We start from the raw sequence: 21,694 nt of genomic DNA on the forward strand, positions 1-21,694 counted from the left end.
GACGGGGAGGGGCACAGTAAAGAAAGGTTCGGTCACCAGGCGGACGGAGTCAAAACCGTGCACTAGGCGAATCTATCGGCAATCAAAAGCTGTATTTTACAATGGAATGTTGTATCTTGCAATTTCTTGGCTTGCAATGTCTCACAACTTCAGTAAAGCAGGGCCTGTCATCAATGAATAGGCTAGGATATTCTACACACAACAGACCGAAGTCTGAATACACTCGCATCATTAGCGAAGAGCAAGGGCAGCCATGCCTCGCAAAGTAGCCTAAAGTTCGCCTCTTTCTCTTGATTTAATTTTAATTATACAACTTTCCCCAGGCCTTTATAGCCTACCGTCTAGTTAGGCTATAACTCGGAAAATAATATGTTTTGTTTTACCTGCACTGTGATTTATAATTTTGTTTAAAAAAAATTAAACATAAATTAGGGATTTTTCTTAACGTTAAAGATCCCAATTTAAAAAGTTCACACCCCTAAAAGAGCCCATTCCTCAATCCGCACCAGGGCTTTAAAATAAGGCCTTTGTGTTATTGTTTCTGATATCTGTGGTTTATGGTGCTCTCAAGTATGGACTCCCTCTCTCTCTCTCACACACACACACACACTTGATTTCTAATCTGACTATATACCTTAACCTACACTTTTTTTTAAATAACTCTTATTGGTTTATTTTCCAGTCTGCCCTGCTTTCATTGGCCGTTTGTAGTTGTTGCTCTGGCCTCATTGGCTGGCTGGAGAGTGTTCTATATTTTCATTGGCCAGATGGGGGTTGCGTTCTCCCACTGACTGTGTTACAGAGGTGCTAGCTATGGATTTTATTAAGCATCTCCATAACAGCAATGCAACCATGACCACTGCCTCCCAATCTGCCAATTGGCTGCGTACAAACACCTCTGCAGGTGACTTCACTTTTCCTTTCTCTCCTTTTCACCTTAATTTCTTATTTTCTTTCTCCTGACGTTGTCTTGAAGTCTGTTACTTTTATTACTCTCTTTGCCTCTCCCTCTCAAGTTCCATCTCTTTTCAAACTTTTCTCTTTCCGCTTCTCAACAGTTCATTGATAAAAATCTAATTTCTCGCAGCATCTCTCCTCTCCCACCCTCTCTCCCCAGGAGCCTCTGGGATCTAGCCCACGGGTGTGCCCCACCTAGGGAACTACCTTGGGGCTCTGGAGAGCTGGGTGTCCCTGCAGAGCCAGTACCCCTCAGTGCTCTACAGCATAGTGGACCTGCACTCCATCACCCAGTCCCAGGACCCCGCCCTGCTGCGGGTCAACATACTGGACATGGCTGCTGGCCTGTGGCATCGACCCAGAGACACATATCCTCTTCCAATACAGTCACAGGTTAGTCAGACACACATGCAGGCAGGCACACACTCCTACATACATACACATACACACATACACATACATAATCACTGCTCTATTAAGAGTTTGAGCCTATTTTCTAATGTGGTGTTTCAAACAGTTGGAAAAGCTGAGTGTGTGTTTGTGATTTCGCGGTCTGAGCAGGCTGCCTTGGATCTGTTTCCCAGCATGTCATCAAGAGAGTCAGCTGGAGTGGCGGCCATATTGGAATGTTTATTTTATCATGGCAAGCTCTGAATGGTTACCTAATGCAGGCAGTTTAAAACCCTTATTTTATCACTCCGATCCTTATCTTCACTGTTTGCTCTGCAAATTCACAGGGATTATGAAAACACATTGGCAAACCACCATTTACTTCAGAGGAAGCCACATGAAGGGGATAACGATAGATTTACTGTATGCACCACTTCAACAGATCAGTATTTTTTGGGGGTAAACTCCTGAGTTAGGAAAATAAGTGTAATCCGAATAGACATTTTCTTCTCCCTTGACACCTAAAATGTGTGTTTGTATGTCTATCTCTGCAAGTGCCATAAGTGTTTTGATAGTGTGGTCCATCTGTGATATTTCTCACACACACAGCCCTATTTTTATTCCCGTTTAGCTTCATGCCACATATCTTGGCAGCGAAGGGGACCTCCCATTGAACACACGAGCTGGAGTCTGTTCCACATGTACAAATACCACTACCGCCCAAAGAAAACACTTGACTTTATTGAAGAAATGGTGACCAGTTGAAATCAATAGTGTCTTAAGTGAAGGGCCTTCAGCTTGAAAATATTGTGTGTGTGCGAGAGAAAGACCAAAGTAAAGTTACACCAGTGGAAGCTCCTCAGAGGAGGAACGGGAAGACCATCCTACTCAGTGAATTTCATAAAAAATTTAAATAGTGAAACGTTAAAGTTATCCTTTTTAGATAAAACTATACTAAATATATTCACGTCAACAAATAATTAATTAAAACACACTGTTTTGCAATGAAGGTCTACAGTCGTGGTCAAAAGTTTTGAGAATGACACAAAAACTAATTTTCACAAAGTATGCTGCCTCAGTTTTGATGATGGCAATTTGCATATACTCCAGAATGTCATGAAGAGTGATCAGATGAATTGCAATTAATTGCAAAGTCCCTCTTTGCCATGAAAATGAACTTAATCCCCAAAAAACATTTCCACTGCATTTCAGCCCTGCCACAAAAGGACCAGCTTCCATCATGTCAGTGGTTCTCTCGTTAACACAGGTGAGATTGTTGACGAGGACAAGGCTGGAGATCACTCTGTCATGCTGATTGAGTTAGAATAACAAACTGGAAGCTTTAAAAGGAGGGTGGTGCTTGAAATCATTGTTCTTCCTCTGTTAACCATGGTTACCTGCAAGGAAACACGTGCCGTCATCATTGCTTTGCACAAAAAGGGCTTAACAGGCAAGGATATTGCTGCTAGTAAGATTGCACCTAAATCAACCATTTATCGGATCATCAAGAACTTCAAGGAGAGAGGTTCAATTGTTGTGAAGAAGGCGTCAGGGCGCCCAAGAGAGTCCAGCAAGCGCCAGGACCGTCTCCTAAAGTTGATTCAGCTGCGGGATCGGGGCACCACCAGTGCAGAACTTGCTCAGGAATGGCTGCAGGCAGGTGTGAGTGCATCTGCACGCACAGTGAGGTGAAGACTTTTGGAGGATGGCCTGGTGTCAAGAAGAGCAGCAAAGAAGCCACTTATCTCCAGGAAAAACATCAGGGACTGACTGATATTCTGCAAAAGGTACAGGGATTGGACTGCTGAGGACTGGGGTAAAGTCATTTTCTCTGATGAATCCCCTTTCCGATTGTTTGGGGCATCCGGAAAACACCTTGTCCAGAGAAGATAAGGTGAGCGCTACCATCAGTCCTGTGTCATGCCAACAGTAAAGCATCCTGAGACCATTCATGTGTGGGGTTGCTTCTCAGCCAAGGGAGTGGGCTCAGTCACAATTTAGCCTAAGAACACAGCTATGAATAAAGAATGGTACCAACACATCTTCCGAGAGCAACTTCTCCCAACCATCCAAGAACAGTTTGGTGACGACCAATGCCTTTTCCAGCATGATTGAGCACCTTGCCATAAGGCAAAAGTGATAACTAAATGGCTCGGGGAACAAAACATTGAAATTTTGGGTCCATGGCCAGGAAACTCCCCAGACCTTAATCCCATTGAGAACTTGTGGTCGATCCTCAAGAGGCGGGTGGACAAACAAAAACCCACAAACTCCAAGCATTGATTATGCAAAAATGGGCTGCCATCAGTCAGGATGTGGCCCAGAAGTTAATTGACAGCATGCCAGGGCGGATTGCAGAGGTCTTGAAAAAGAAGGGTCAACACTGCAAATATTGACTCTTTGCATAAACTTAATGTATTTGTCAATAAAAGCCTTTGACACTTATGGAATGCTTGTAATTATACTTCAGTATACCATAGTAACATCTGACAAAAATATCTCATAACACTGAAGCAGCGAACTTTGTGAAGACCAATACTTGTGTCATTCTCAACTTTTGATCACGACTGTACAGTAGCCTCAACAGCACTCTGTAGGGTAGCACCATGGTGTAGCCAGAGGACAGCTATTTTCCGTCCTCTGGGTGCATTGACTTCAATACAAAACCTAGGAGGCTCATGGTTCTCACCCGCTTCCATAGACTTACACAGTAATTATGACGACTTCCGGAGGACGCCCTCCAACCCATCAGAGCTCATGCAGCATGAACTGACAAGTTGTCCATCCAATCAAAGGATCAGAGAATGAATATTGTACTGAAAGCATAAGCTGCAGCTAGCTAGCACTGCAGTGCATAACATGTGGTAAGTAGTTGACTCAAAGAGAGAGAAAGACAATAGCTTAACAGTTTTGAACAAATGTATTTCTTAAATGGAGAAGCAGCAGAGAGGGAGAAAAAGCTAGCTATATTTCGTTGTATTTTTTTCTTCTTCTTAGTTTACCTTTCACTTGCTTAGCTAATGCAGCTGATTTAGCCTACTCAACAACCTGACTCAAACAGAGAGGAATGCTATTTATTTTAGCTAGCTGGCTAAGGCCATCCAACACTGCATCTCTTCCAAGTCAAGGTAAGCTTTTGGGTTTATTCATTTATTGCCACCGGGGCCCACCGGTGTAATTGTACACATGGATTGGGTTGTGGGTTTACTAAAGCGTTAGTTCTAGTTTGTTGACCATGACGTTCGCTAATATGGTTACAACGATGTAGAAGTGTAAGGTTTGAAGGTTTGGCTTGGAGAGGTTTCTGTGCCTGGTCACAGATAGCTGTTGTGTTGTTCACTGAAGTCCACAAGCAAAGGGAAAAGGTGAGAGGAGGAGAGCGTGCAGATGCGAGAAGAAATTATACAACGAGCAAAGTGATAATGCTGTATGTGGCTGCTATGAAAGTGAACTGTGTGTGGCGGGTGATCAAGAGTGTATTCATTCTGCCGATTCTGGATGGACCTACCTGAATTTGTCCAAAAGAAACTCATTTTGGACTAATGATTACACCACAGATCAGCTAGATGCAGGCAAGAGGTACCGGTGCATCAAGTCTGACACCAACAGGCTCTTGAACAGCTTTTATCCCCAAGCAATATGACTGATAAATAGCTAACAAAATAGCTATACGGACTATCTGAGTTAACCTAGCATCTTTATTGACCTTTTATTTCAATATTTGCACTGTCTCTATGCTTACTCACAGGGCCCTTCACCCTCACACACACTGTCACTCCAACACACATACAAACACTCACTCCATCATTTTCTTACTCACACATACAGTGAGGGAAAAAAAGTATTTGATCCCCTGCTGATTTTGTACGTTTGTCCACTGACAAAGACATGATCAGTCTATCATTTTAATGGTAGGTTTATTTTAACAGTGAGAGACCAGAATAACAACAAAAAAATCCAGAAAAACGCATGTCAAAAATGTTATAAATTGATTTGCATTTTAATGAGGGAAATAAGTATTTGACCCCTCTGCAAAACATTACTTAGTACTTGGTGGCAAAACCCTTGTTGGCAATCACAGAGGTCAGACGTTTCTTGTAGTTGGCCACCAGGTTTGCACACATCTCAGGAGGGATTTTGTTCCACTCCTCTTTGTAGATCTTCTCCAAGTCATTAAGGTTTTGAGGCTGACGTTTGGCAACTCGAACCTTCAGCTCCCTCCACAGATTTTCTATGGGATTAAGGTCTGGAGACTAGCTAAACCACTCCAGGACCTTAATGTGCTTCTTCTTGAGCCACTCCTTTGTTGCCTTGGCCGTGTGTTTTGGGTCATTGTCATGCTGGAATACCCATCCACGACCCATTTTCAATGCCGTGGCTGAGGGAAGGAGGTTCTCACCCAAGATTTGACGGTACATGGCCCCGTCCATCGTCCCTTTGATGCGTTGAAGTTGTCCTGTCCCCTTAGCAGAAGAACACCCCCAAAGCATAATGTTTCCACCTCCATGTTTGACGGTGGGGATGGTGTTCTTGGGGTCATAGGCAGCATTCCTCCTCCTCCAAACACGGCGAGTTGAGTTGATGCCAAAGAGCTCGATTTTGGTCTCATCTGACCACAACACTTTCACCAAGTTCTCCTCTGAATCATTCAGATGTTCATTGGCAAACTTCAGTCGGCCCTGTATATGTGCTTTCTTGAGCAGGGGGACGTTGCGCCGCTGAAGGATTTCAGTGTGTTACCAATTGTTTTCTTGGTGACTATGGTCCCAGCTGCCTTGAGATCATTGACAAGATCCTCCCGTGTAGTTCTGGGCTGATTCCTCACCATTCTCATGATCACTGCAACTCCACGAGGTGAGATCTTGCATGGAGCCCCAGGCCGAGGGAGATTGACAGTTATTTTGTGTTTCTTCCATTTGCGAATAATCGCACCAACTGTTGTCACCTTCTCACCAAGCTGCTTGGCGATGGTCTTGTAGCCCATTCCAGCCTTGTGTAGGTCTACAATCTTGTCCCTGACATACTTGGAGAGCTCTTTGGTCTTGGCCATGGTGGAGAGTTTGGAATCTGATTGATTGATTGCTTCTGTGGACAGGTGTCTTTTATACAGGTAACAAGCTGAGATTAGGAGCACTCCCTTTAAGAGTTTTTCTGGATTTTTTTGTTGTTATTCTGTCTCTCACTGTTCAAATAAACCTACCATTAAAATTATAGACTGATCATTTCTTTGTCAGTGGGCAAACGTACAAAATCAGCAGGGGATCAAATACTTTTTTCCCTCACTGTAATATGCACAGATATGTATACTCAAAATCAAATCAAATGTTATTTGTCAAATGCGCTGAATACAACAGGTGTAGACCTTACCGTGAAATGCTTACTTACAAGCCCTTAATTAACAGTGCAGTTTTAAGAAAATAGAGTTAAGAAAATATTTACTAAATAAACTACAGTAAAAAAAATTAAAACATATATAAATAAAAAATAAGTAACACAATAAAATAACAATAATCAGGCTATATACAGGGGGTACTGGTACCGAGTCAATGTGCAGGTTAGTCGGGATAATTTGTACATGTAGGTAAGGGTAACATGACTATGCATAGATAATAAACTGCGAGTAGCAGCAGTGTAAAAAAAAAGGGGGGGTGTGTCAATGAAAATAGTCTGGGTGATCATTTAAATAATTGTTCAGCAGTCTTATGGCTTGGAGGTAGAAGCTGTTAAGGAGCCTTTTGGATCTAGACTTGGCGCTCCGGTACCGCTTGCCGTGCGGTAGCAGGGAGAACAGTGTATGACTTGGGTGGCTGAAGTTTTTGACAATTTTTTGGGCCTTCCTCTGACACCGCCTGCTATATAGGTCCTGGATGGTAGGAAGCTTGGCCCCAGTGATGTACTGGGCTGTACGCACTACCCTCTGTGGCGCCTTACAGTTGGATGCCGAGCAGTTGCCATACCAGGCGGTGATGCAACCGGTCAGGATGCTCTCGATGGTGCAGCTGTAGAACTTTTTGAGTATCTGGGGACCCATGCCAAATCTTTTCCGTCTCCTGTGGGAGAAAGGTGTTGTCGTGCCCTCTTCACAACTTTCTTGGTGTGTTTGGACCATGATAGTTTGTTGGCGATGTGGATACCAAGGAACTTGAAACTCACGACCCGCTCCACTACAGCCCTGTCGATGTGAATGGGGGCGTGTTCGGCCCTCCTTTTCCTGTAGTCCACGATCATCTCCTTTGTCTTGCTCACGTTGAGGTAGAGGTTGTTGTCCAGGCACCACACTACCAGGTCTCTGACCTCCTCCCTATAGGCTGTCTCATCGTTGTCGGTGATCAAGCCTACCACTGTTGTGTCGTCAACAAACTTAATGATGGTGTTGGAGTTGTGCTTGGCCACGCAGTCGTGGGTGAACAGGGATTACAGGAGGGGACTAAGGACGCACCCCTGATGGGCCCCTGTGTTGAGGATCAGCGTGGCAGATGTGTTGTTGCCTACCCTTTCCTCCTGGGGGTGGCCCGTCAGGAAGTCCAGGCTCCAGTTGCAGAGGGAGGTGTTTAGTCCCAGGGTCCTTAGCTTAGTGATGAGCTTTGTGGGCACTATGGTGTTGAACGCTGAGCTGTAGTCAATGAACAGCATTTTCACATACAGTGAGGGGAAAAAAGTATTTGATCCCCTGCTGATTTTGTACGTTTGCCCATTGACAAAGACATGATCAGTCTATAATTTTAATGGTAGGTTTATTTGAACAGTGAGAGACAGAAAAAAAAAAAAAATCCAGAAAAACGCATGTCAAAAATGTTATAAATTGATTTTAATGAGGGAAATAAGTATTTGACCCCCCTGCAAAACATGACTTAGTACTTGGTGGCAAAAGCCTTGTTGGCAATCACAGAGGTCAGACGTTTCTTGTAGTTGGCCACCAGGTTTGCACACATCTCAGGAGGGATTTTGTCCCACTCCTCTTTGCAGATCTTCTCCAAGTCATTAAGGTTTCGAGGCTGACGTTTGGCATCTCGAACCTTCAGCTCCCTCCACAGATTTTCTATGGGATTAAGGTCTGGAGACTGGCTAGGCCACTCCAGGACCTTAATGTGCTTCTTCTTGAGCCACTCCTTTGTTGCCTTGGCCGTGTGTTTTGGGTCATTGTCATGCTGGAATACCCATCCACGACCCATTTTCAATGCCTTGGCTGAGGGAAGGAGGTTCTCACCCAAGATTTGACGGTACATGGCCCCATCCATCGTCCCGCTGATGCGGTGAAGTTGTCCTGTCCCCTTAGCAGAAAAACAACCCCAAAGCATAATGTTTCCACCTCCATGTTTGACGGTGGGGATGGTGTTCTTGGGGTCATAGGCAGCATTCCTCCTCCTCCAAAGACAGCGAGTTGAGTTGATGGCAAAGAGCTCGATTTTGGTCTCATCTGACCACAACACTTTCACCCAGTTCTCCTCTGAATCATTCAGATGTTCATTGGCAAACTTCAGACGGGCCTGTATATGTGCTTTCTTGAGCAGGGGGACCTTGCAGGCGGTGCAGGATTTCAGTCCTTCACGGCGTACTGTGTTACCAATTGTTTTCTTGGTGACTATGGTCCCAGCTGCCTTGAGATCATTGACAAGATCCTCCCGTGTAGTTTTGGGCTGATTAATCACCGTTCTCATGATCATTGCAACTCCACAAGGTGAGATCTTGCATGGAGCCCCAGGCCGAGGGAGATTGACAGTTCTTTTGTGTTTCTTCCATTTGCGAATAATCGCACCAACTGTTGTCACCTTCTCACCAAGCTGCTTGGCGATGGTCTTGTAGCCCATTCCAGCCTTGTGTAGGTCTAGGATATTGTCCCTGACAACCTTGGAGAGCTCTTTGATCTTGGCCATGGTGGAGAGTTTGGAATCTGATTGATTGAATGCTTCTGTGGACAGGTGTCTTTTATACAGGTAACAAACTGAGATTAGGAGCACTCCCTTTAAGAGTGTGCTCCTAATCTCAGCTCGTTACCTGTATAAAAGACACCTGGGAGCCAAAAATCTTTCTGATTGAGACGGGGTCAAATACTTATTTCCCTCATTAAAATGCAAATCAATTTATAACATTTTTGACATGCGGTTTTCTGGAGTTTTTTGTTGTTATTCTGCCTCTCACTGTTCAAATAAACCTACCATTAAAATTATACACTGATCATTTCTTTGTCAGTGGGCAAACGTACAAAATCAGCAGGGGATCAAATACTTTTTTCCCTCACTGTAGGTGTTCCTTTTCTCCAGGTGGGAAAGGGCGATTGAGATTGCGTAATCTGTGGATCTGTTGGGGCGTTATGCGAATTGGAGTGGGTCTAGGGTTTCCGGGGTGATGGTATTGATATGAGCCATAACCAGCCTTTCAAAGCACTTCATGGCTACTGACGTGAGTGCTATGGGGCGGTAGTAATTTAGGCAGGTTATCTTCGCTTTCTTGGGCACAGGCACTATGGTGGTCTGCTTGAAACATGTAGGTATTACAGACTCGGTCAGGGAGAGGTTGAAAATGTCAGTGAAAACACTTGCCAGTTGGTCCGCTCATGCTCTTACTACACGTCCTGGTACGTCTGATCCCGCGGCCTTGTGAATGTTGACCTGTTTAAAGGTCTTGCTCACATCGGCTATGGAGAGCGTGATCACACAGTCGTCCGGAACAGCTGGTGCTCTCATGCATGCTTCAGTTTTGCTTGCCTCGAAGCGAGCATAAAAGGCATTTAGCCTGTCTGGTAGGCTCGCGTCACTGGGCAGCTCGCGGCTTTGAACTTCTCAAATTGTTACCATGCACCTGCAACAAGATAGCTCAGATGTGCGAGTGCATTTTTCATGTTGAAAGTAAAACACACCAACAGTAAATGTACCGGTATCAAATACATTTTTTATTACAAACAAGAAACACTTTTCAATGAGGACAGAAATCCACTTTGGGTTGAAAAAAATAACTTCATCAAAAACAGTAGAAAATGAATGCATTAATAGCTATAAATAAAATGCAAACAAAATACATAAAACTACTTCTTAACCATGGCCTCTAAAATGGCCATAAGGCGTGCCTCACAGGCAGTCACCTCCTTCTCCCACCTCCCCATCTGGACCCTTTTGGGAGAGCGAGGAGCCCACATCTGCTGTTTATTTGTGCTTAAGCCTAAGGTTCTCCCACTTATTTTTCACCCATGCAGGTGACAGCTGCCCTTCCAGCACACACTCATTTTATGTAGATCCTGCAAAGACATGAGATTAAGTACAACATTAACCAAAACATGAGTAAAGTAGAGTTGTTTGAACTTTATGTAGCTAGATGGTCACATACTTTATAAAATTGGCCTGCCAAGGTGAAACAGTAACGAGTGCAGCCTACCATTACTTTACCTTAACGGGTGTGTACTCCAAACAGTTGCAAAACGTTTTGCAACAAAAACTAGCGTTTTTCTATTGGACAGGTTCAGCAAACAGGGAGGGAACCTGCCTGAATCTGTCCAATAGAAAAACTTGTTTTCATTGCAAAACAGAACATTTTGCAACTGTTTGGGGTAATGATTACACCTATATATGCAATGAAACTAGCTAGCTAGGCTAACGTTAAATATGAAGTTGACGCTCAACAGCAAGTAACCACGTAGCTAGCTAACGTTACTGTTCGAACACTTATAACTTCTTGTCCTAGCTAGCTACTAAAGCACATAGCTAGTTAAAGGCACAGCAGGCAGCTACAAAGCCAAAATGAGTATAACATCCTGGCATTTACAGCATACTCTATTTTTTCTCAATAAAAATTACATACTATAAAACGTTATTTTCACATACTGAGAATGAGTCATGCGTGATTGCGTTGTTTCCCACTTTTGGTTCATTTCGGTAGCGCATCCCCATATCTAATTGACAGCTGATTATCAGCTGTTATCAAAGCCGAAATGAGTAGGACATCCGGGCATTTAAAGTATACTCGATTTTCAAAATGTCACATACTATAAAACATAATTTTTTCGAATACTCAAACAGCCTACTATTCAGGACGCAAGTATTGGTATTCGGACACAGCCACTGTCTGTCACCTTGATTACTCCAATTTGTCTCTCGTTCTGTGCACCTATGTTATAAACTTTCATTTGTAGGCTAGGTTGTAACAACCTCATGATGGGTATACAGTGAGGGGAAAAAAGTATACGATCCCCTGCTGATTTTGTACGTTTGCCCACTGACAAAGAAATGATCAGTCTATCATTTTAATGGTAGGTTTATTTGAACAGTGAGAGACAGAATAACAACAAATAAATCCAGAAAAACGCATGTCAAAAATGTTATCAATTGATTTGCATTTTAATGAGGTAAATAAGTATTTGACCCCTCTGCAAAACATTACTTAGTACTTGGTGGCAAAAGCCTTGTTGGCAATCACAGAGGTCAGATGTTTCTTGTAGTTGGCCACCAGGTTTGCACACATCTCAGGAGGGATTTTGTCCCACTCCTCTTTGCAGATCTTTTCCAAGTCATTAAGGTTTCGAGGCAGACATTTGAGAAATCAAACCTTCAGCTCCCTCCACAGATTTTCTATGGGATTAAGGTCTGGAGACTGGCTAGGCCACTCCAGGACCTTAATGTGTTTTGGGTCATTGTCATGCTGGAATACCCATCCACGACCCATTTTCAATGCCCTGGCTGAGGGAAGGAGGTTCTCACCCAAGATTTGACGGTACATGGCCCCGTCCATCGTCCCTTTGATGCGGTGAAGTTGTCCTGTCCCATTAGCAGAAAAACACCCCCAAAGCATAATGTTTCCGCCTCCATGTTTGACGGGGGAATGGTGTTCTTGGGGTCATAGGCAGCATTCCTCCTCCTCCAAACACGGCGAGTTGAGTTGATGCCAAAGAGCTCGATTTTGCTCTCATCTGACCACAACACTTTCACCCAGTTCTCCTCTGAATCATTCAGATGTTCATTGGCAAACTTCAGGCGGCCCTGTATATGTGCTTTCTTGAGCAGGGGGACCTTGCGGGCGCTGCAGGATTTCAGTCCTTCACGGCGTAGTGTGTTACCAATTGTTTTCTTGGTGACTATGGTCTCAGCTGCCTTGAGATCATTGACAAGATCCTCCTGTGTAGTTCTGGGCTGATTCCTCACCGTTCTCATGATCATTGCAACTCCACGAGGTGAGATCTTGCATGGAGCCCTAGGCCGAGGGAGATTGACAGGTCTTTTGTGTTTCTTCCATTTGCGAATAATCGCACCAACTGTTTTCACCTTCTCACCAAGCTGCTTGGTAATGGTCTTGTAGCCCATTCAAGCCTTGTGTAGAATCTTGTCCCTGACATCCTTCGAGAGCTCTTTGGTCTTGGCCATGGTGGAGAGTTTGGAATCTGATTGATTGATTGCTTCTGTGGACAGGTGTCTTTTATACAGGTAACAAACTGAGATTAGGAGCACTCCCTTTAAAAGTGTGCTCCTAATCTCAGCTCGTTACCTGTATAAAAGACACCTGGGAGCCAGAAATCTGTCTGATTGAGAGGGGGTCAAATACTTATTTCCCTCATTTAAAATGCAAATCAATTTATAACATTTCTGACATGCGTTTTTCTGGATTTTTTTTGTTGTTATTCTGTCTCTCACTGTTCAAATAAACCTACCATTAAAATTATAGACTGATCATTTCTTTGTCAGTGGGCAAACGTACAAATACTTTTTTCCCTCACTGTAGGTCAAATTCGAGTATCATGTAGTAGCCTAAACATATCGACGTTATATTGAGCTAGGTGAATGGAATATGAATGACAGTCATGCCAATATGCTGTAATAGAAATAAGGCCATGCTCATAAAAAATAAAATAAAAACTGCCCTCCCTAATCTTAAAACGGCACCGACCGCCACTGAGTTACACCATTTCTTATTGGAATAACAGCAGCAGATCCACAACGCTCTGAGGTTTATAGGAATATCTTGGCTCTGTCCCTAATGAAATAAAATATGTTGATCTACTCTGTAATGACTAACTCTGTCAGAGTCATCCTATAATCACATAATCCATAACATGACTAGTAGTGTCTTTGTTTCAGATACTACGAAAGAAGATAACATTCAATATGAATGGAGTTGTTGTTCATTATGAACCTTCTAAAATGTATTTTATTGCACCTAGATCCGTATCAGTGTCTCCTTCCTCACTCTGCTGTCATCAACATCTGTCCTATTTCACTTCCATCGTCTGTCTGTAACAAATCCCCCCCTCTCTAGCTACAGTAAAATCTTAGTTTATGTCACACTCTTTAGAATCCATTTTAAGCGGAGAGGGATGGCAGCCACTTCGCCAGCGCCCATAAACTTTAAGTCTCTGAAGCAGAAGGATTTTGCGCCTTTTTTTTCCACCAATGAGAGTTGTTGGCAAGGCCCATAGGTTTTAGAGAGACCCATGTTGAGAGAGAGAGAGAAGCATGGGATGGTTGTAGCGTGATGCAGAGAGGGAGTTGTTAAAACCAGCCCTGCTAATGTCCAGGAGATTGGAGTTATTTAATGGCTCTAATGCCTTGCTACTGATATAGTATAATGGAGTATGGCTATTGGCTATGCATCTGGGCAACAGAGCACCTGGCTGTTAGTGCACATGGTGGCGCTGAGGAGTCCCCCCACCAGTCCCCAGAGGATCTGAAAGGTGGTGGTGGAGAAGATACTTTTTTAATTTTACAGGTGGGCTTAGTTTAAAGACAATAATAATATTTAGGCTTGGACCATGTTGAGTGACTGGTTGTGGTGTCTCTCCCTCCCTTCTACAGGTCTCTGAACATGCTGAACTGTCCTGGGTCCTGGGCTGCTTCATCAGTATGACCCGACTGACTCAGACACCTGCCTCAGTGGAAGGTACATAACAGCTTGGGAATGCTGTGGGATTTGAAATGCAGTGACACAATCCTGACTTTTTGTGTAAATTATGCATTAATATCAATGGCTGCACAATTGAGTTGATGATCAGTAAAATTATTGTTAGTCAAGTTACAAATGGTGGAAAGTTCAACGGTATCCTTCCATCTTCCTCCATTTCCTTTCTCATGTTCAACATCCTGACTATTGTTAGTCCTGTTTGTTTCTCGTAGCAGCACCTCACCTGCCAGATCTGTTTGAATGTTCTCATAATGACAGTGATTTCCCTGGCCACATGCAGTTTTACTAGGAGGCCAGAGGGAAGGAAAGGACGGCCAGCAGTGTTCTGGTTCTACACTGAAAACAGCTTCTGACATTTTGTTTACTCAACAGCTGACTTCACGTCAAACATGGTGGAAAATGTCCTGTGATTCAGCCATGTTGAGTTTGTATGAGCGAGTGCTCTTCACTCATAAAGAGAACATGCCGCCTTAAAGAGAAGCTAACCTGTTATCTTTTTCTTTGTCTTTCATTTTCTATTTTTCTCTCTCCTTGTAATGTTTCTTTCTCTTTCTTCTTGCTACACCTCTCTCCCCTATTTCTCTTACTCTCTCTCTCCAGATGAAAAGTAAACAGAAGAATGAGGGGCGTGTGGGGCTGTACACTTGCAGGCTGCAGATAGTATCCTCTACAAGTGAGATCAGTCTCTATTAAGTGTGGGTGTGCTGCAGCAAATACATTTAATTTAATAAAGTAAATTCACTGAGTGTGAGGTTTTCTATGTTCTATGTTGTTACAGGTCCACTCAAGTCCCTGTAGGATGAGATCAGGTCCAACATCTGGAGTTGGCTCAGGACCTAGCCCGCATCTTCAACAACACATACGGAGACTTATTCCCTGAGCCACCCGCTCTGCTCAGTAAGTTACTGTGCACCACACAGGGGTTACATCTATGATTGCAGGCAGTGTAGTACATTTCCTCTTACACACGCACTCATACATACAGTGGGGAAAAAGTATTTAGTCAGCCACCAATTGTGCAAGTTCCCCCACTTAAAAAGATGAGAGAGGCCTGTAATTTTCATCATAGGTACACGTCAACTATGACAGACAAAATGAGAGAAAAAAATCCAGAAAATCACATTGTAGGATTTTTAATTAATTTATTTGCAAATTATGGTGGAAAATAAGTATTTGGTCAATAACAAAAGTTTCTCAATACTTTGTTATATACCCTTTGTTAGCAATGACACAGGTCAAACGTTTTCTGTAAGTCTTCACAAGGTTTTCACACATTGTTGCTGGTATTTTGGCCCATTCCTCCATGCAGATCTCCTCTAGAGCAGTGATGTTTTGGGGCTGTCGCTGGGCAACACAGACTTTCAACTCCCTCCAAAGATTTTCTATGGGGTTGAGATCTGGAGACTGGCTAGGCCACTCCAGGACCTTGAAATGCTTCTTACGAAGCCACTCCTTCGTTGCCCGGGCGGTGTGTTTGGGATCATTATCATGCTGAAAGACCCAGCCACGTTTCATCTTCAATGCCCTTGCTGATGGAAGGAGGTTTTCACTCAAAATCTCACGATACATTGCCCCATTCAATCTTTCCTTTACACGGATCAGTCGTCCTGGTCCCTTTGCAGAAAAACAGCCCCAAAGCATGATGTTTCCACCCCCATGCTTCACAGTAGGTATGGTGTTCTTTGGATGCAACTCAGCATTCTTTGTCCTCCAAACACGATGAGTTGAGTTTTTACCAAAAAGTTATATTTTGGTTTCATCTGACCATATGACATTCTCCCAATCCTCTTCTGGATCATCCAAATGCACTCTAGCAAACTTCAGACGGGCCTGGACATGTACTGGCTTAAGCAGGGGGACACGTCTGGCACTGCAGGATTTGAGTCCCTGGCGGCGTAGTGTGTTACTGATGGTAGGCTTTGTTACTTTGGTCCAAGCTCTCTGCAGGTCATTCACTAGGTCCCCCCGTGTGGTTCTGGGATTTTTGCTCACCGTTCTTGTGATCATTTTGACCCCACGGGGTGAGATTTTGCGTGGAGCCCCAGATCGAGGGAGATTATCAGTGGTCTTATATGTCTTCCATTTCCTAATAATTGCTCCCACAGTTGATTTCTTCAAACCAAGCTGCTTACCTATTGCAGATTCAGTCTTCCCAGCCTGGTGCAGGTCTACAATTGTGTTTCTGGTGTCCTTTGACAGCTCTTTGGTCTTGGCCATAGTGGAGTTTGGAGTGTGACTGTTTGAGGTTGTGGACAGGTGTCTTTTATACTGATAACAAGTTCAAACAGGTGCCATTAATACAGGTAACGAGTGGAGGACAGAGGAGCCTCTTAAAGAAGAAGTTACAGGTCTGTGAGAGCCAGAAATCTTGCTTGTTTGTAGGTGACCAAATACTTATTTTCCACCATAATTTGCAAATAAATTCATAAAAAATCCTACAATGTGATTTTCTGGATTCTTTTCTCTCATTTGTCTGTCATAGTTGACGTGTACCTATGATGAAAATTACAGGCCTCTCTCATCTTTTTAAGTGGGAGAACTTGCACAATTGGTGGCTGACTAAATACTTTTTTTCACCACTGTACGTAAACATACTCAAAATCCATCTCTCACTCGCTTTCTCTCACTTTCTCTCTCTCTTTCATACACATAGATATACCCATATGGATACATACACCTATGTCCAGATGCACATGCACAAAGACACATGGCCAGCATGTTCTACTGATGGATACTTAACCCCATTCTGACATACTCCGTTTTATACTCCTTCATTATTGCCATCATGAAAGCACAAGATGTAACCAACCATGCGTGCAATGGAGCTTTGATTAAAGGACTGTTCCCTTCCTCATATATCTGAGAAATAAAGTGATAATAGATTTGGGGAGGCGGGAGGGGTATGTCCTCAAGATGACTTCAGAGATGTGTGCGTGTTGAGATGGATAGATAAAAGTGTGTGTGTATTACAGGGGCGGGTTAGGGACAGTGGTTGGCTCAGGCTGGTTGATGCTGTCTTCTTGTGTTGTGTTTGGCTACTTACCGATGGACGTTTTGTGGGAAAGAGACACCAGAGCAGCAGCTTCTGACAGATCTGCCAATCATCAGCCGCCTCTTTGAAACCCAATCAAAGATGTCCTCTTAAATCACCCTGAAACAAAGAGCTCATCAGGAAAGAGACCCCCCTCCCTTCCCCCTTCATCCTCTAGTGCCACCCCCCATGCACCCCTGACTTCTCTGCTGACAGCATACTGCCAGGACCTGGTTCTTCTTATCAGGATATGATTAACTGATGTAATGATATCCCATGCATACATTCACCTTAATAACAGAGGCTATAGCCATATTGCTGACAAACGCAACCCAGCCTTAACAAGGCCTATTCTCTTTTCATCCCAATCAGGCTCCACACGGAAGGTCAAATCCCTCCGCGACCCCTCCTCCAAGATGTCTAAGTCAGACCCTCAGAAGATGGCCACCGTCAACCTCACTGACTCGCCCGACGACATCGTCCTCAAAAGAATCTGCCGCACCATCACAGACTTCACCTCCAAGGTGACCTTTGACCCTGAGGCTTGTCCGGGTGTGTCCAACCTGGTGCTGATGCACGCGGAGGAGACGGTGGGACAGGCCAAGGGGCTGGACACAGGGAAGTACAAACTGGTCGCGGAGGCTGTGGTGCAGCGGCTCACACCGATCAGGGAGGAGATTGAGAGGCTGAGGGGGGACAGGGGGCACCTGGAGAGGCTGCTGGCCCAGGGAGCCCACAGGACCAGGGAACTGGCTGCACCCATCCTCAAGGAGGTCCGCCACAGAGTAGGCTTTTGCTGAAAGTGGGGGGGGGACGACTTGTTATGCTGTTTAAAAAAGTAGAGACTGGCACTCTCTGTTGTGTATGGGGACTGGAAGATTCTAATGGTGCTTGACTACATGTGCTTGAGTTACGTATGTTGTTGTCATTTATTCGGCTCTATGACTTGCTTCAAATTGCTGGCAATCTCTTTTTTATTTAAACAATAAATATATGTATAGGATATGCTATGGGTTTTCTGTGGAAAGTCCAATGAGGGGACTCAAGCTCTAACACAATAAACAGAAACGTATGTCATCAGACACAGTCTGTGGGCAGTGAGTATTGAGTAGGCAAATGCCCTGTCAATAGTAGGCATTCTGCCTGTTCAGTTCTGGGCTCTTGTATACAGATGGAGATGGAACATAGAGAAGAGCTCAGCCTCACTGTGATACTTGGATAGACTAACCTGGGATCCAGACTGCTTAGGATAACATTTTCACCCTCTTTTCTCCCACCATGCTGGTGATGGAGCGGATCATCTGTGGGAGCTGGACTCAATGTAGTTTCCAGATCCATATTTACCTGGGAACTGACTAGTCAGATCACATCCAACTGCAGTTTATTTCCCATTTAGTATTTGCAGTGGCATAAGCAGCAGACTGAAAATATAGCCTATTCATATGAGCCAATAATAGCCTACAATGACTAAGGACTATAGGCTACCAAATTCAATTTAAGTGTAGACTCAGCGAAATGACGTTGCCACGAGCAGCACCGCAAATATTGAGATGAGCGAGATGCAACACTTCGTTCTCACACACAGTATCTGCGCATGTGCAAAGATTTGCTTCACGCTGTTACAGCATGGTAGCCACGGGACCAAAACAGCGGAGAAGTTGAGCCTCGCGCTTCAACGATCTTAGTTGTTGCGGAAATTTACCCACTATGACGTTTACTTGCATCTCGACACATCTTTTCAATGCGATCTTCGTATTCGGATAGCCGAATTCGCATGTAAGTGTCAAGTGTAGACATGAACAAAGGGGTAGAATACTTATTGTCTCAAGACATTTCAGCTTTTTTTTTTTTTTTTTTGTAAAAATAAAATAAAAATTCCACTGACATTTTGGGGTATTGTGTCTAGGCCAGTGACAACAAAATCTCAATTTAATCCATTTTAAATTCAGGCTGTAACACAACAAACGTGGAAAAAGTCAAGGGGTGTGAAAATGTGACTAAAACAATTATTTCAAACCTTGCTTACATGTGTATATGTCTCTATTGTGCATTGGAATACTTGGGAACAGATTTCCAAAATTAAAATCCATTGGATCTGATTTCCTGGTGTTTAGGGTTACGTGGCCCGCTAGTTGAGGAAACCTGATCTCCATCATATCGCTGAGTCTACCTTTAAGACATACAGTATGATATGCTGTTTTTATGGAATATTAACATCCAGGATCTTTCAGTAGGCAATAAAACGTATCATATATTTTATAAGGTAATTTGAATATAAATGTAGGCCTAATGGAATCGAACATACTTGTGTACACATAAAAACGCAGGTTGACTTGATTTATTTAAAATATATAGGCCTTTCGATTTTTTTGCCTACCTCGGCGGAATCTCCTCTCGGTCTTATATTCTGTCCAGACTTCATATGTGGCCGAAATATGTCCGGTTTATAGGCATATATATATGTATAATACAATGTGAAATGGAGTGTATGCCCAATTTGCCCATCTGAAAAGCTGTACATGTATCTCAATGGAGGCTATATTCCATCAGAGCATAGGTCAAAACTCGGAAAATAGCCTGCACCTCCAAAGCCGCTGAAATACTCTGACTGGACTATATGCCACTTTCATTCGCAACACATGTAGCCGGACTCGGATACTTTATGAAGTGTTAGATTTATTTAATTGAAATTGAAATACGTAACGGAGGCAAATGCACTTTCAAAATACAAAGTTTATGAAATGTAGCCTATTTAATCATCTCTGTAGTTCAGCTGGTAGAGCACGGCGCTTGTAACGCCAAGGTAGTGGGTTCGATCCCCGGGACCACCCATACACAAAAATGTATGCACGCACGACTGTAAGTCGCTTTGGATAAAAGCGTCTGCTAAATGGCATATTATTATTATTATTACATTTTATTTGACGTCAGTCAATGAAACTAAAAACAAACATTGAGGGTTTTGTATGTATGTTTGAATTTGTGTTTGACTTTTGTACTATAGCCCTATTGGTAATATATTAATTGATTTACTCAGAAGCTTGAAATAACATAACCCTGAACTAACCCACTGGGCAAAAACTGGTTGAATCAACGTTGTTTCCACATAATTTCAACCCCCCAAAAAACGATGACATTGAATCAACGTGGAAAACTGATTGAATTTGCAAAAAGTCATCAAGGTAAGGGAATGTCTTTCTTTTTTTTACCGAACTTTTAACCTAAATCCAATGACATGGTGAAATTGTTTGATGTATTTCACGTTGAATTCACGTTAGTTGACAACTCAATCAAATCTAAATCAAAACTAGACATTTAACTGACGTCCGTGTCCAGCGGGAAGTAATTTCTAAGTGATTAGGCTATGTGATCTCAAATGCATTAGCCTATATTTTTGCTAAATTGTATTTTCTTCCCAATCGGGAATATTCAGAAAATGAACTGATTTTATTTCCACGTTCCCTAAAATTCCCATGGTCAACTCAAAATAGTATTTGTGGGCTATTCTGCTGTGTTATCTGAAGGCATAGGTCGAAAACAGATAATAGCGTTGAACTTCTCCCGATCGGGTTTTCATTTGTTATACCCTGCAGCAGCTCACTGTGTAAAGACAGCTGATGTGTCGTCATTTTGGATGGTTTACTGCGTCCCGACCGTTTTCCTCTGTTGCATGGTTTATTTCCCCGAGGTCATGGGGTCAAACGACTTCTTGCACTAATTGAATGTGAACGGTGGGTGTTGAAGTCTTTAATCATTTCATAATCAACAACATGGTATCCGGTTATAGTGAAAACTAAAAAGTAACCCATATCTTATTCCGCTGATTAGCTGAAATAGGGCTGTTATGAAAAACCTTCGTGATCATCTGAATTGGAAATCCTTCAAACTTTTTAGTAACAACATTTTACATTTTCCAGTAACAAAAATTGGGAGCTAAATGGTTTTAGAATGGTCAACAGTGCTCGAGTATTTGGATATTATAGGCCCAATTCTTCCCTGAGGCTCTGAGGGATTTACACTCCTGGAATATTGGACATTACGCGCATATTTGCCTTTTGCAATTTTAGGGCTATTGGTGTGAAATACTCTACATGGCCACCGTAGGGCGGGAGACACTAAAAATCCAGGCATGATAGGCTAACAATATTGTAATGATACATGAAACAAACTTTGAGATAGGAATATTAACAATATTAGGCAATGTGCAAACGCTTATACCTAAAATGTGTTAATCATGTTGCCATATTACCATGTTCATCACAATTGATGCTGCGTACACCCACCGGTTTGTTATACTCCTATAACAAACCTTTCCTTGCAAATATTAGGCTAGCTATTATTCACCCAACCTCAACCTCGTTCCCGATTTTAATTATGGTTGGCAAATCAATTTAATTTCACGTGTAGCTCAATAGGACTGTAGCCTATGCGATAAAT

At 43.1% G+C, this 21,694-nt stretch overlaps 1 pseudogene; it reads left to right on the forward strand.

Moving 5' to 3' along the window:
• Positions 1-852: 852 nt before the first annotated feature.
• Positions 853-19,109, forward strand: LOC121572517 (annotated as a pseudogene).
• Positions 19,110-21,694: the final 2,585 nt, after the last annotated feature.

The sequence above is a fragment of the Coregonus clupeaformis genome, chromosome 29, assembly GCF_020615455.1.
Source record: "Coregonus clupeaformis isolate EN_2021a chromosome 29, ASM2061545v1, whole genome shotgun sequence".
Taxonomy (NCBI): domain Eukaryota; kingdom Metazoa; phylum Chordata; class Actinopteri; order Salmoniformes; family Salmonidae; genus Coregonus; species Coregonus clupeaformis.